The following is a 17,206-nucleotide window of genomic DNA, read 5'->3' as shown; positions in this document are numbered from 1 at the left end:
CCTAGTTCAATTACTTACTTTAATATTGAGTGGCAGATTTACAAGCCCCTTGCGCTGCCAGTGCATTACTTTTTGTGAAGCACTGGAAGCACATTTTGCTGCCCCATATTTACAAGGACAGGAAAAGCCACCTTGCGTGGCTTTTCCTGTCCTTATAAATATGGCCCCTGTACACGCAGTACTTTGCGTGAAAGGGGCGTTCCATGGGGGTTGCTGTGGGTGTTCCCACGCAACACCCATGGAACCAGACACATTTCCAGATTTACAAAAAATCGTAACTATGGAAATGCATGTGAATGCTACGCCTCCCCAGGGGAGGCATAGGGAGGCGCAACGAGGAGAAATGTATTCATTTCTCCTTGTTGTTTTCCTCGTTCTATGTGTGCTGTATTCTGCAGCACACATAGAACGAGAAAATTGCCTCTAAGGATTGTTTATGTACAGGTAGGTGTCCCTTCCTGCACATAAAAAATCCTTTAAATAAATGACGTTTTCCAAGTTCTATGTGTGCTAATGCAGCACACATAGATTTTTGAAAACGCCATTTCTAATTGTTTATGTGCAGGAAGCAAACCCTTAAACCCATAAACAATAATACCTGTGATGCAGGCATCCTTGTGCCATGGTGCAAGGGTGCCTACGTCGGCGTATATGGCAGCAGTTTGTGCGCCAACACAGGGGGAAGCACAGAGATGCAACCTATTGTTGTAAATATGTTGCATCCCTGTACTTCCAAACTAATGCAGTGTGGCGCAGCAAAATAACTTGCTGCACCGTGCTGCGTTAGATTATTCTAAATCTGCCCTGGAGTGTGCCCATTAACTACCTGTTTGTCACTGTTTCTCAAAGCTGCTTTCTATTTTCATGACTGGATAGAGGAACTACCCATAAAGCATTAACTTCCTGTTAATATTAGAGCCCAGTCATTTCCCTGACTGGGGTTTCTCTGGGTTTTGTTGTGACAACCACTGAATTAGGGTGCTGGGACCTCTTTTTTCTGTAACTTTGCTTTTGTCTTAAGGTACGTGTTTATCCTCAGTACCTGCAGGGGTGCTTGAGCGGTAAATTCATTCCTGTGCTTATGAGCAGAACAATGGCTCCATTTCATGATTACATGGCTATGGAGGATGCCGCTTATCAGTTAGCGAATGCATTAACTTATTCACACTTGTATGGTGCCTGCGTCTGCTGGGGCGTCACTCATTAGCCTGTTGCACCTGGAAACAGGAATACTGCTCACACAGCCCTTAAGTTTGGATGCTATGAGAATGTTATTCTCTCCCCTCGGGCTTCGGTTTAGAGTACTAGCCATAGTTACAGAAGGGCACCAAATGCAATTTTTCCCTATTTTACTTGCCTTGTGATAAGCGTGTTAGAGTCTTACTCTGAGGGCTGTGGCTATGGTTGAAGACTACAGGATGAACCTAGGATTTTTGCAGGTGTCCAATCCATTGACGTGGTCCAGGAACCTTTTTGCAACTTTCAGACAGTGGTAAACCTGCTTTTTTAAGGACCACTGTTAGGTATAAAAAATACATTTCCCTTTGGCTTAGATGTGTGTTGTTCCTGAGAACTCCTATTCCTCTCGACAAGGGCAAGTATTCACTCTCACTCTTCCCGTCTCTCAGAAAGCATTTTGCAGGAGATAGTTAAGTCCTTATCCGAGGCATATAGCCTTCAGTCTAGGAGATGTTGTCCCTCTCATGACTCTCTGCCATCTACTGACAATTCATCCTATTCTGTCTCCTCTCCATCTCCTCTTGGGCTTCTCCGCTGAGTATGACGAAGATGATGTGGGCTTCTCAAAGGTTTCATCTGTGCCTGGGGGACAGTAAATATTTAAGGAGGATCTGAGGTCCCGTGATATCTTATCTCTCCTCTAATCTCCAGCTACCTGCTAAGGAGGAGCAGTCTAGCAGTGAATGGTTTTGACAGTTACAGAGACCGCTATACTTTAAGAAGCAAGTAATTCCTATGTTCTAGAATTTCTTAAAAAGAGAATGGAAGGACCCAAATTGGATTTTAGTCACCAGGTTTATTGGCAGGCTATGCCCTCTGGCTAGTGGGAAGACCGAGCTTCCACAATCATTGATCATTGACCTCCTTAATGGGAAAACTTTTGGGAAGTCTTCTTACAGAGGGCTCTGTATTGTCTGAACCAGTGGACAGGTAGGTTCGATCAATCGCTCAACCAATAAGGGGTTTGTACAGTGCAGCTACTCACCCGTGAGGGTCTCAAGGCACAAGGGGAGTGGTGGGGGGGATACTGCTGCTCCATCTGCCTTCAGTCAAAGAGCCAGGTCTTGAGATCCTTCTTTAATTGGGTCATCAACGGGGAGTTCCTGAGTTGGAGGGTAGGGTGTTTCAGGTCTTGGCAGCGTGGTAGGAGAACAGTATTCCTTTGGTTCTTGTCTTGTGGATTCGAGGGATTAAGACAAGGGTCAGTTGGGAAGAGTGGAGGTGTCTGGCGGATATGTGGAATGTGAGGCGGTGGTTTAGGTACTCTGGTCCAGCGTCGTGGAGGGCTTTGTAGGCATGAGTGAGGAGCTTGAAGGTGATTCTAGGTATGAAGGTTGAGGGGGCCCTTAAGAGATCACATGGTGCAACGGGTTTTGTTTCAACAGCAGGGTTCTTTATTTCTCCTCATTATTTCTTCTTTCGATGTGTTCTGAATTCGGAAACATGCTTAGAAAGAGGAAAAAACTTAATAGAATTATTTTTCTGCAGAATGGTTCCAGTTCCTGGACAAAAACAATCTGCCCGTGCCGCAGGCACCCTTGTAGTATGGCGCAAAGGTGCCTGCGTTGGCTCTAGGCAGCACTCAGTTTGCTAGCACAGGGATGGAGCAAGAAAGCATCATATCTCGTTAGATATGGGGCATTTCTGCTTTCTCCCTGTCACACAGTGCAGCACAGCAAGATGTCTTGCGGCATTGTGTGACTTTCTGATAAATTTACCCCTTAGTCTTTTTGTTGTAAATAAGGCCTATGGGAATTAAGTAGGAAGAAGGCTGATAACAGCAGAAAGAGAAAATTGGCTCCTTCCCTGAATAAATCTAATTTTCAGCTAAGGGGAGAGCATTCGGGTTCTTCTTCCTGATAGTCTACTGTGAAGAAAAATTCAAAATAGAATACATGATATGCAGAGATCTCCTCTGGCCCAGTGGAAGGTCACCTTCTCATTTCTATCAAATTTGGAAGCGCTCAAATTCAGACAGATGGGTGTATCAGATCCATTCTCAAGGCTACTACGTAAAAGTGTCTTACATATTTCCAGAACCCCACTTTGTCAGAAACTCACAGCCAGAAGGAAATCTCTTCAGGACAATGTTGCTCTACTGGAATTAAAAAATGCAGTAAAACCAGTTTCTCACTGGGAAATGGGTCTTGGCTGTTACTCCAAGGTTTTTCTTGTTCTGAAAGCCTCTTACTAATACCGCATGAGTTTAGACCTAAGATTTCTCAATCAGTCAATTTCCCACATGCCTTTTAAGATTAATACACTACAAAGAGTTATCCCTCTGATTTTGAAGGAGGATTTCTTCAAGAAGATTAACCTGCAGGATGCCTACCTTCATGTGCCAATTGCTGCTGCCCACCAGCGTTTTCTTGATAGACAACCTTAACTGGTAGTTTCAGGTGTTTTCTTTTGGACTCAAAACTTAACGCAGGGTTTTTGCCATGATCCTGGCTCAGGTCTTAGGCCTTCTGCATTATTAGGGAGTAGTAGTCGAGGGTTATTTGGACAACATGTTAAACTAGTCTCCCGCTCACAGCCAGTCGGAAAAGGATACAGCCCTCACAATAGGCACTCTCCAGATGTTAAAATTTCACATTCTGGAATATTATGGGGCCAGAATCAATGCCATTCTGGGAGCCAGACGTCTTTCATCTAGAGGCCCAGAAGATCAAGCTCAGGAATCTTCTGCAGAGGATGATGTTGAAGGAGGAGACACCACCAAGGTAATGCATGAGTATTCAGGGGAATATGTTAACTTGTTTGGTTACTTAGCATCTTGCTATTTATTTTATTACCTAGGAGAAGATACATTTTGGTTCCTTTATTCTCTTTTTTCTTTGCTACAAACGGCAACTCTGAGTGTCATTCCTTGGGATGGATTCCACTTAGGTCAGCTGGTGTTGGACATACTTCCCTCTCTGCCTAGGATGATTCCCGGTGGACCACAAATCTTGGATCCCCCCCAAAACCCACAGGCCACTTGGGTCAGCTGGTGTTGAACATACTTCCCCCTACCCCTGGGACGATTCCTGGTGGCCCGCAGATCTTGGATCACCCCAACACCCACAGGCCATGCACGAAATCTCTGCATCATCTTGGACTCCTCGCTCACCATGAACCACCAGATCAACGCCTTCTCATCAACCTGCTTCCACAAGCTACGCTATCTTCAGAAGATCTTCAAGTAGAGCCCCACTGAGTCCAAAAAGATGGTTATACATGCACTCATTAGCAGCAGAGTCGACTACGGCAATGCACTCTATGCCGGCATCACCCTGAAACTCCTCAAGAAACTGCAGAACATTCAGAATGCCTCCGGCAGTCTTATCCTCAATATCACCTGCCGCAGCCACATCACCAGCCACCTAGGAGACCTCCACTGGTTCCTTGTCAACAAAAGAATCACCTTCAAGCTCCTCACATGCCTACAAAGCCATACACCGCGACACAGGACCTGCATACCTCAACCTCCGCCTCACATTCCAACCACCCACCGGAGACCTGCATTCCACCCAGCTGGCCCTGGCTACCATCCCACGTATCCGCAAAATCATGGCCTGGGGAAGATCCTTCTCCTACCTCACAGCAAAGACCTGGAACACCCTGCCTCTCCACCTCAGGCAATCACCGTCACTGTCCCAATTCAGGAAGGACCTCAACACCTGGCTCTTTGACTGAAGGACAGTGCCTTCAACAGATCAGCAGACCTCCGCGCCTTGAGACCCTTAATGTTGAGTAGTCGTGCTATACAAGTAACTTGATTGATTATATTACAATAGCCCAATTCCTGTCATGCCCTCGTTCTGAGAGATGCTGTCCTTGAGGATGGTGTCTCCAACTCTAAAGAGGGGAACTCTCTTTTGATACCCCATTATCCTGACTACGGACGCCAGCAGGCTAGTGTGAGAGGCACCTTTAGGCACCCAGACAGGTGTCCGGGGTTTAGAAGAACAGAAAAGAGCATTCAAATGGAGGGTGTTAATGGTAGCTGGGATTGTGATTCAACATTTTTTCCAACTGAGGAGGAAGGCTATGGTCATATGCACCGAAAACACAGTGACCATGTCATATCTATTCCATCAATTCAGCACAGGTTACAACTCCTTGAATTTGATTGCTCGTTACATTTTTCGTTGGGCATAGGAAAACCTCCTACGCCTCGGGCCATTTACATCAACGGCTCCTTACATTTCCAGGCAGACACCCTCAGCTGAGATTTCCCTTGCTCTCAGGACTTTGTGTTAAGTCGCAAATCACAATCAAGAGGCCATAGGTGCAGATGCCCTGACAAGTCCATGGTTGGAGGGAATCCTCTATGCATACTTCTATATACCTTAAAAGTCTGGCTAGCACCCAGACCTAATGTCTGGGTCCTAGCCAGACTTCAGAGGGAGTCAGTTGAGATTCTATTGGTTTTGTTTTTCTGGATAAGGAGACCATGATTTCAACTTCTGAGATGCTTCCATGTAGAACCATAGTTCATTGTCTCTTTGTCCCCCTCCTGCCCTGACATACCCACCTCTATCTCCAGACATCTTAATCAGATTAAGACTGTCAGTCTGAAGGTTGAGAGGGACGTATTTCCAAGTCGATGTATTTCTCTTTCAGTGTCTATCTCTCTGCAGAACTGCAGGAAAAAATACACTAATAGGGCTTATGATCATCATATGTTTTCTTTCGGCAACTTGCTCCAATTTCTACCAGAGCGTTTTGACAAAGGGCTGGCAGCAGGCTAGGTTTGCAGTTTGTACTCTCTGGTTACAATGGCTCTCGATTAGGGAATTCAGATCACCTTGGAAACATCATCCCATGTAGAACCTTACGTTTCTAGGTTGTTTAGGGGTTTTGAATTATGAAGACCTGAGATACATAACCCCTTTCTAGTTAGGGATTCAAATTTGGTCTTCTCTTTGCTGCAGAAACTTCCTTTTGAGCCTCTTACAAAGGGAAAGACTCTAAGTGTCATTTTCCCTACTGGCTATTACTCTGGCAATACATTTTGGTAGTTGCTCGCCTTTGTGTGTAGATACCCTTAATTGAAGTGTTTGAAGATCATTTTTATTCTCACCCTAGATCCTATGTTCATTTCAAAAGTAAATTTTGACTTCCATAGAGGTCAGGAGATTTTTCTTCCTCTCTTACAACGGGACAAAGACAGTCCAGATCCACTAATACATCTCTGGATGGAGTGAGGGCAGTGAATATACATTTAAAGAGATCATAAATATACATTAAAAGAGATCAGCTAAGTATTGGATCTGGGATTCCCTCTTTGTCAACTTTAGGTCGGTCAAGAAAGGGAAATCTTCATTACTCCGATGCTTCATGCTCGTCTCAATACTTATAACTCCATCCCACTCTGCATCCATCATCAGCCTCTCCTCAGGGGCATGTAGGGAACAGGAAGTATAGGGGGTGTGAGATGCTTTATGGGTAGTTCCTCTAGCCAGTTGTGGAAACAGAAAGCAGCTTTGAGAAACAGTGACAAGCAGGTTCTGACTAGGCATATTCACTCTTAAAGTAAGTATTGAGACGAGTAAAAAGAATCGTAGTGATGATGATGAAGATTACCGGTAAGTAATCCAAGCATTAATAAAGGTCTTTTTCTAGCTTTACATGTGGCCCTTCTTAAACAAACTCGGTTCACCAAATATCTACTATTTAAAACACTACTGTGATGTGCATTAGCCTCATAATTATGTACCTGTTTTTGTTAAATCCTTTCTATAACAAAAGGTGCTAAAAATTCCAATTTTGCTAGCATAAAAGATTGATTATTTTTTTTATTTCATGAAACTGCCATGTTATAAGTGATTTTCCTATTTGCATTGGAGGAATTTCTCACGTATTGTAGATTTTTTCACTGTTTAAAAAAATATTACTGCAAAATATTTCTTCCATAACTGTTCAAAGAACTAAAATTTCACAAATCTTCAGATCAGAATTCTGCAAGCATGCACAGCCTTCCGTACAAGTCCATATCATTCCATTATTGAATGTTTCAACCTTATCAATGATTCCATATGGCCCAATTAAAATCATGTGCAATACATCAAAATAAATCAGCCATCACATTTCATACAACTTTTCTATTTAAAATTACATTTGAAATAATTGAAGCATTTTATTTCCTTAGTTTTGTGAATTACGAACACTGATTGTAATAAAGCAAATACTTTGTAGCGAAGATCAAATTTAGAATGATAAACGCATATTTACTAGAAACTAGAATAGCAGAATGCAGCACACATGGAAAGACCAAAATCCGAGGAGAAATGAAACATTTCTCCTTGTATCGCCTGCTTAAGACCAGTTATTCCATGGCGGTATTTTTGGTGCTGGCCCATACCTTGTAAATATGGGGCACTATCAAAACGCAATGGGTATTGCGGCGGAACAACCACTGCAACATCCATTGCACACCCCTTTCATGCTAAGTGCTGTGTGAATAAGGGCATTATTTACAAGGCAGCGTTAAGCCACTTTAAATGGCTTAATGCTGCCTTGTAAATAAGGCAAAAGACTTAACACCACCAGAACGTCTGAAAAAGTGGCGTTCTGGTGGCGTTAACTCCTTGATAATATGGACCCAAGTATGATGTACATATAACATCCCCACCCCCCCGAAGTCCATGAAAGTTCAAACTAAGTCATATATATGTTCTATAAAATATGCTGAAGTGTTTATTACTTTGTATGTCGCTTCAGGTTATGATTATAGTGGCGCTATGTACATTTTAACTAAAAATACGGTTGGGCTCTGAATATTTGGTTTCATTCATTCTTTAGTCGGTTACACGCTAAATAAAGCCGTAAAAGACACCAATAAAAAGGAAGTACATTGATAATTTCCTATAAACCTAATCAATCTAATAGTGCCAGATAAAAAAGAAGCTATGTGTAATCAGGTTTGCTCTTCAGGTGTTAATTGTAAATGCAGCAGTGCAGGTCTCACTTGGTTAAAGTGTTTATCGGCCAATGGGGGAAAAATAATAGGCTTCTGTAAAGATTCACAGAAAAGGCAGAATATAACAAAGTGCAGAGTGTCCTGGATGGAAACATGGCCGTATTTACATGGTGCCTAATTAAAATCAATCATTCTGCCCTTAGGGATAGCTAATACAAAATGAATCATATTCGACTTAAAACAGGTCAATAAAAAACAGTGTTGATTAGGCATATTAAACAATGGATATGGTTCGATTGACGCAGATTTTTACAGAACATAAGCTCTTACAGACAACTTGCTTAGTGCACATAATTCTCTCTCAGCTGATTTCCAATCCTTGAAGGCCTTTTAAGTCTAGACAATATCACCTTTTACAAAAATCTTGAGGCGTTAAAAAATTCTCAGCTAGTCCCAATTTATCAAAACATGTTTGACATATTTCAATCACAGTATTTTAGTTAAAAAGTCAAGGGACATACAATCTTTTATAAGTAAGCGATTTAACTCCCTTTCAAGTCTCAGACAGACTGTGAGCCATAGAAGCATAGGCCGTAATTGCAGAACCTCTGAAAAATATCCCTGGCCTTCCTCATATATGACAAATGAGGCAAAACTTTGGGGAAGAGATAATAGCCTGCTTAGACACATCATTTTGGCAACATAAGGGACTTTGCTTAACCTCAGACCTTTCTGCGTATGCAGCCATGGGGACGCATTTAGCCTTGTAGAGGCACAACATTGCCTCGAGTGGTTTGCAATCCAATCTGGTAGCAAAATCAAAAACAGATGCTTTGCTCCTGGCAAAGACATGTCGTCTAGAAATTACCAAAGGGGACCAGAATTTGGAATAACGAAATGTGAGTTTATTGAAAAACAAGAGAGAAGGAACAGCATATACGTTTAAGCTTAGAGAGTAAAAATATTAATATAAGAAACATTAAAGAATATGAAAAAAACACTGGTACAACAATCATGCTGTATGTAGGAAAGTATTACAACCAAAAGGGGAAGAAAAAGGGCCAGAAAGAGGAGGGAAAAAAAGGGGGTAAAAATAATCTGATGCTACAGAAATGTTAGAGAAAGAGCAATAAGGTATACAATTAAAACACTGTGAGCATAATAATACCTAGGGATTAAAAGAAATCACAATATAACCTAATTCTAGTACATAAGCAAGAATAACAATATCTTAATTTTTAAGAAAAATACAACATGGTGAATATATGGCAATTTCCGGACATCATCTGAAGCATTTACAACATTAGAGGTGGACAAGGATAAATATGAAGTAAGAGGGAGCCATAAAAGATCTCCCTTAATTGCTAAAGAAATAGGGGTGATATAATGAAAAATTTCCTAGCTAAGCGTAACGGAAAGTTTCAGTTTTATTAAGGACTCGGAGGCGAGGATTATGCTAACACTTTCTATGCTTTATTTGCACAGCAGCCATTTTAAAACTCAAATCAGGACCATCTTTCCCAAACACCCTCAGTGAAAGTGGTCAAACAAAACAAAGAAGGGACAACATATCCCTCAGTCCATAGCAACCAATCACAGTCCGGGACCCTCTCCTAGTCCCTCTTCACTGCTCTGTTCCTCCTCTTTCTTTGCGGGGAAGCGTCTCAACCTCGACCAAGTGTCCTGCTTTCCGGAATCCGATCCTGGAAACCAAAGAGAAAACCGTCAGGGCCCAGTCTGAGAAGGAAGCCTATGCAACAAAGCGAGTACAAAGCAAGAAACTGCAAGATAAACATCATCAGACAAATACAAGATTCTGACTTGTTCAAATTAGACTAAAGAAGATCATGCTAAATCACAAACACTGTCCCACAAAAACAGCTCAAGAAAAAAGGCAACTGATACTTACTCCCAACGAAGGGTGGGAATCGCAGCGTCGATCTGCGGTGGGATAATCCTTGCCTCCGAGTCCTTAATAGAATTGAAACTTTCCATTACGCTTAGCTAGGAAATGTTTCATTCTATGTCAGGACCGGAGGCTTCGGATTATGCTGCTTCAAAGCTTACTTACCACCAAATGGGCCATATCAATGACCGGTTTAAAATAAAACCTCTTAAAAGTTGAATCGGACGACCAGTCAGATGCATTCATTATGTCCTCTAAACGGGCACCCAGAGAAAAAGCCTTAGAAGCCATCGCCCCCGTGCCGAGTGAGCCCCAAACTGACGTAGGCTAATGCCTGCCTCCTGCATGACCCAACGCACCCAACGTGCGATAGTAGGGGATGAAACCACCTTGTGGGGCTTCTTGAGCGCAATTTAGAGCTGCCACTCTCCAGGAGGACGAAGTTCCTCGGACATCTCCTCATACGCTTTCAAGCATTGGACCACGCACAGTTTAGGAGAGTCCGGGAACGCTGGGTACTCAATAGTCCGAGTATGAGTCTTAGTCCTGCGACAGACAGAGAAAGACACTCCCGAAGGAGAAACAATTCTGCCCGTGATGTCTAGAGCTCGCATGTCCAAAACTCTGCGACAGGAAATCAAACAAAGAAGCATCACAAGCTTCGCTGATAATTCTTTACGGTAGAGAAACTCATTGTGTTGCCACGACCGATAAGCCAGGCCTTGCTGAGCAAGGTGCGCCAAAAAATTCAAGATCTCAACCACATCTGCGACCACGGGATCACAATCCCATCACATACACCAACGACACCACCTTGTCCAGGCGGAGCGATAATGTTTGACCGTGCTGTCTGACCAAGCTCTGGCCAAGAGGCTCTCAGCGAACTGCAAAAGGCCCGGGAGCACCCATCGTCCCCTGTAATCCTCCACGCCATGAGGTGGAGAGAGCCCTCGAGAACCATTTGATGGTGAACACCGTCCGGATTGAGGAGAAGCTCCGGAAAGTGGGGGAGTGGGAGTGGAAAATCCCAAGAAAGTTCCAGAAGAACCGGAAACCAAACTTGAGACCTCCAAATTGGTGTAATGAGAACTATGCTGGCTCGCTGCCGTCGAATCTGAGCAGAAACTCAAGTAATCATGGTGAAGGGCGGGAACACGTAAGCCGTCTCTCGCGTCCAGTCCTGAAGGAACGCATCCGTGGCCACCGCCAGGGGGTCCGGCCTCCAGCTGAAGAAACGAGGCAGCTGGTGGTCCAACCTGGCAGCCGCGGTCGTTAGTAGGAGTAACTGCCGGGCGGTGACATGGGGAGGGGGAGGGGCAGGGTGGGGGGTAGTAAACTATGGATTACGGAGATTTACAGGTAAATTAACATATAAATTAATAAAACGAATTTCGTTGCGTGTTCTGCATCCCCAAATGTGATGCAGTGCACGCAACGAAATTCATTTTTATTAACTTATATGTTAATTTAAATGTAAATCTCCGTAATCCATAGTTTACTACCCCCCACCCTGCCCCTCCCCCTCCCCACGTCACCGCCCTGCAGTTACTCCTACTTCCGACCGCGGCTGCAACCTGGAGGCAAAAAGATCCACAGAAAAAGGACCCCAAAAGTCCAGCACCCGACGAAACACGTTCGGATGCAGAAATGACGTGAATGCCAGTCGGCCACCAAATTCTGACGACCCGGGAGATACTCCGCCATCAATGAAATATGATTGTCGAGGCAAAACTGCCACAAATTCGCTGCCAGGTCCGAAAGCACCTTTGAGCGACTACCGCCCAGGTGATTTATATACCTGAGCGCTGACACGTTGTCCATTTTCAATAGGACGCAAGACTGAAGTCTGTCCTTGGTCCAACAACGCACAGTGAAGGAGCCTGCCAAAAGCTCCAGGCAGTTGATGTGAAGCTCCTGTTCCTGCCGGGACCATGAACCTCCTGTGGAGAAATCTCCACATCGAGCGCCCCAGCCTGACCTGCTTGCGTCTGACACTATGACCAGGTCCGGGGCGGAGCCAAAGATCGCTCTCCCGTTCCATGCTTCCATGTGGGAGAGCCACCAACGAACTTCCTCCACCGCCTCCACTGACAGGGTTACTGGATGGGAGTACGGGAGACCTTTGCGTAAGAACTTGGCTTTGAGTCGTTGTAACGCCCGATAGTGAAGGGGCCCCGAAAAGATAGCCTGGATCGAGGCTGACAGTAAGCCCACTATGCGGGCTATCTGACGCAGGGGAACCGTGCCCTTGGCCAGCGTCCGTCTGAGCTCGTGCCGAATTTTTGCTACTTTCCGCGACGGAAGACTTCTTGGGGCATTTCGCAGGTACCGGGTCACCCGAAGGGACCGCTTGCTGATTAAAGGGTGCAGGGGGAGCCCATCGAGCACAGAACTCTTCCAAACGTCTACAAAGGCGTTCCTCCATAGGGCCCATGGCCTCTTCTACGGCGCGGTAGATAGAAGAATCAACCGCGTCATAGAAATCATCATCCCACGGTAGCTGATTGAGGGGATCCTCTCCCCAGTTATTGTCTCCCTGTTGGGACATGCTGAACCCAAATGAACACTGGATGGGCGAGAAAGCAACCAGCGCCCCCCCCCCCCCCCCCCCCCCAGACAGACTGTCTGACGTCAATAAGCTGGGGACCAGCGAGATTCACAGGGTAGAACTCCTTTCTTAAAACAACTCGGTCAAAGACCTGAGGGACACAATAGGTGTGAGGGAGAAGGCACACCAAACACCCTGGGACTGTCCCCTCCAGGTCCCAATTAACCAGGGAAATGCGTGCGTGCTGTAAGCACCAAAGTACACCCAGCGGGCATCCAAACCAAACTGCTCGTGAAAACGAGCGTCAGGCAGGCGGGAGCGAAGTGCTACAGATCCTCCAAGAGGGCGTACGTCTCCAGGGGTGTGAGGCAGGCTGGCAGCGGCAGCGGAATGTGAATGCAATGTGAAATTCCACGCGCCGCGCTGCCAGAGAGAGGGCCATCGTGTCGGAGAGACGTCACAGCGCCCCTAGCGGTTGGGGGTCTTGACCGCGCCTCCTCAAATGTCACATCAGCCGGACCACGTAAACCCGGAAACCGGACCCGCGGGCCGCCGCACCAGCAAACAATGGAGCCGAAGCTCCGTCATAAAGCACACTCCCACACAGACAGCCTCAGCGGCAGACAGCGGAAGCGCGTTGCGGTGCCCACCAACAGACCCATTTTCACACAAAGCGCGATGTGAGCTCCGGAACGCGCTGCCACTTAGGGTCACAACGCAAAGCGCGATACATAAAAAACAGCCCAAAAACAATGTAAACGGGCGCGGGATGCCAAAGTCAGTATTATCACCACAATAATAACATAGCAATAACACAGAGAAACGGAAAAACACTTATCTTCGGCTGCTGAGCAGCAAAGAAAGAGGAGGAACAGAGCAGTGAAGAGGGACTAGGGGAGGGTCCTGGACTGTGATTGGTTGCTATGGACTGAGGGATATGTTGTCCCTTCTTTGTTTTGTCTGACCATTTTCACCGAGGGTGTTTGGGAAAGATGATCCAGATTTGAGTTTTAAAATGGCTGCTGTGCAAATAAAGCATAGAAAGTGTTAGCATAATCCGAAGCATCCAGTCCTGACATAGAATTGATATCAAGCCTGTGATGAAAGCAAACAGCGTTCCACCAGGCTCTGAAAGTAACTTTGTCTGCTTGTTTCCAATTTGAAGTTATTTGATATAACGCTACAGCCACTAACAAATCTAACAACTTAAAATTAGATGGTGATTTAGGCCAATGAGAAGACAGGGAACCTAAGAAAATATTGGATAAAGAAAAGGAAATATTGACTTTAAAAATCTTTTTAATCTGGGACCAAACTAGTTGCCAGAAATGAACGATACTGGCACATTCAAATAACATATGTTTTAAATCAGCATTAGAACTAGAACAGGACCAACAGGTAGGTGAAGTAGTATGTGAAAAGGAAGTTAATTTTGCAGAGAAAGTAATAGTCATTGATAAACAAAATAAAGGGTTTGAGAAGTATTAGCAGCTCTTGAGGTTTTGTGAATTTTGAGCCATAATTTATTCCATTAGGAGGTTGGCCAGCATTGTTGTAGATCCCTTTCCCATGCCAATTTTGACTTGAGTCTCTCTAAGGGTGTTAATAGGCATTTATAAATAGAAGAAGCCGAAGGGGATGTGTCCAATATGGGAAAAAGAGAGGAGCATGTTATAGGAAGAGCGGGGTTAATTGGTAATGTAAGAAGGTACTGATTAAGAGAAGGAAGTAGACAATTATTTTGCTTATGTTTGTAGATCAGAGAAGGATAGGGGAAGATTAGTATTCAAAAGTTGTGAAATCCAGAGCAAACCTTTGGATCTCCAGGTTTTCCAATAAATGGTACGATTCTTGATGCATAATAATTTATTGTGCCAAATAGGTTGTTGAGAAAGAGAAGTAATAGAAGGATAAGAAAAAGGTAGACAAGGGGTTAAAATCTTATGAGAGTGAGAAATAATGGGAGAGCTTATAAAGGAAATATTGTTGGTGCAAGCAAGAAACTTCTGAAACGCAAAAGGAGAAAGTATAGATTTCGCTATACAAATCCACACACGAGATGAGTGGAAAGTTCTGAAGAAAGCCAATGGGAAGTTTGTTTTAGAGAAAAAGCAGAGTGATAAGATTTGAAGTCTGGAAATCGAAGGTCTCCAATATATTTGTCTTTTTTTTAAAAAGACAAGGCTATTCAAGGAGATTTGTTCTTCCATAGAAATTTAGTTAAAAGTGAATACAATTTTTTTAAATAATGTCCGGGAATATGTACAGGAATCATAGAAAGAGTATATAAAATCAATGAGGTAAGTATCATCTTAGTCGAATCCAGTCGACCCCACCAAGATAGAAAAAGAGGATGCCAACGAGTAATGGTATCATTTAGCGGTTTTATAATATGATCAAAGTTTAATTTTAAAATGTCGGGGATAGAAGAGGAAAACCATAGGCCTAGATATTTGATTTTAGAAGTTTGCCAGGAAAAACCGGTATGGGTGAAATAGTGCTTAAGACATAAAACATTGAGCGATAAAACTTCACATTTATCCGGATAAAGACGGTACCCTGATAATTGAGAAAAAAAATTAACCTGATGAAGGAAAGGAGGGAGGGAAGAAGTTGGATTAGAACACTATAAAAGGATATCATCGGCGTAAACAGACATTTTAACCTGATGAGAACCAGGTTGAAATACAGAGATCTGAGCATCTTGTCTAATTTTAGTTAGAAAGGGTTCCAACACTATTACAAATAATAACGGAGACAAAGGACACCCTTGTCATACTCCTCTGAGAAGAGAAAAATAATCTGAGGTTTTACCATTAACGAAAATTGAAGCTCTAGGACCCGAATAAAGCAAAGAGATTAAGGAGATCAAATTGGGAGGAAACCATATTCATTTTAAAGCATGAAACGTAAAATCCCAACCAATCCTGTCAAATGCTTTTTCAGCATCTAAAGCTATGGCAGCAATAGGGTAATCTAAGGAGGAAGCCTTACTAAGGATGTTAAAGAATAATTAGGCATATCATGGCTTCTTGAAAAGTGCCATGAGACGAACCATTTGTAATAAAAGAGTTAAATAAGAGTAAAAGATTTGGAAGAAGAAGCTTAGCAAAGTGCTCATAAAACTCAACAGTAAATCCATCAGGTCCAGGGGCCTTCCCTCGTTGCAAGAATGATATAGCATGAGTGATTTTAGCTAAGGTAATATCAAGTTCCAAAGAATCAAAATCAATAAGTTGAGAGGGAGGAGAAGTAATAGATTGAAAATAAGAGGATGAATCTGTTTGAGTTGGTTGAGTCTCTGGAGTATATAGATTTTTGTAAAAGGAGACAAATTCTTTTAAGATATCATCATCTTTAAATAGACGACACCCGTTAGTACTTTGCAAAGATTCTATTCTAGATCTTTCTTTCTTTCTTTTCAAGTAGTTGGCCAATATAGTCCCCATTTTATTTTGGCCACTATAGTAGTGAGTGCTGCTTTTTAAAAGATAAGAATAAGCAGCCTCTGTAGAAAGCCTGTTAAAAGTAAGCTTGGCATCAATGAGATTTTTTTAGAGAAGATTCAGAGTTGGAATGGTAATAAATATATTCTAATTGCTTAATTTTATGAAGTAATTGAGTAGATTGTACCTCAAAAGTTTTTTTTTTGTGAGACAAAATTCATTATAAATCCTCTGGCGGCCACCTTAAAGGAATCCAAAATCATAACATGGGAGGAGTCTGGAGTTAAATTAATAGCAAAAAACTCAGAGGAAAAAGAGTTGAATTGGCTAGAGTAATTAGGGTCCACAAGTAATTAATTATTAAAAAGCCACCTACCAGTATGTGGGGTAAAAGTATTAGATCAAAGTCAACAAAAACTGGGGCGTGAGCTGAAATTAAAATATATCCTATCTCGGAATGAAGGGCATGTTGAGCTAAGGGTTTTCTGAGAAAGAGATAATCAATATGGGACTGTGTTTGATGTGGAGGTGAGAAGTAAGTGTATTCTCTGAGATCTGGGTGACAAAGTCCCCAGATATCGACAAGAGATCTACGGCGTATGGTGTAAGTAAATTGTGAGTGCATTTTAGTATTTACAAATTTGACAGGCGAATGTCTATCCAATAAGGGGTCATGAATTTGCCTGCAATCACCACCAAAAACAATATAATCATCATCATATAAAATTAATTTATCAGAGATCTGTGTCCAGAAAACCTTATCAACTGTAACAGGGCCATATACATTAAAAATAACTAAGGGTATTTTATCAATAAGAAATTTAACAATAATCCAACGACCATCGGAATCAGATTCTTGGTGAACAACAGAAATATTGAGTTTCTTATGGCAAAGAATTCAAAACTCAATTTTTCTTTCCTAGAGCCGGAGAAGAAAAAACCTTTCCCACCCAGCATTTCTTCAGTTTAGAAGCTTCAGCCTCGGATAGATGGGATGCTTGAAGTAGTCCAATGTCAGTTTGTAAATTAGCTAAGTGGGTTAGTACCCATTGTCTTTTAATGGGATTACTTAATCCCTTGACATTCCATGCGGTAACTCGGAATGTGAGCAAAAAGCATTAACATGAACATTCTCTAAGCGAACAGTGAAAAAAATCAAT

Source organism: Triturus cristatus, chromosome 1_2 (genome assembly GCF_964204655.1).
Source record: "Triturus cristatus chromosome 1_2, aTriCri1.1, whole genome shotgun sequence".
Classification (NCBI taxonomy): Eukaryota; Metazoa; Chordata; class Amphibia; order Caudata; family Salamandridae; genus Triturus; species Triturus cristatus.
Note: the sequence above shows the minus strand (reverse complement) of the source record.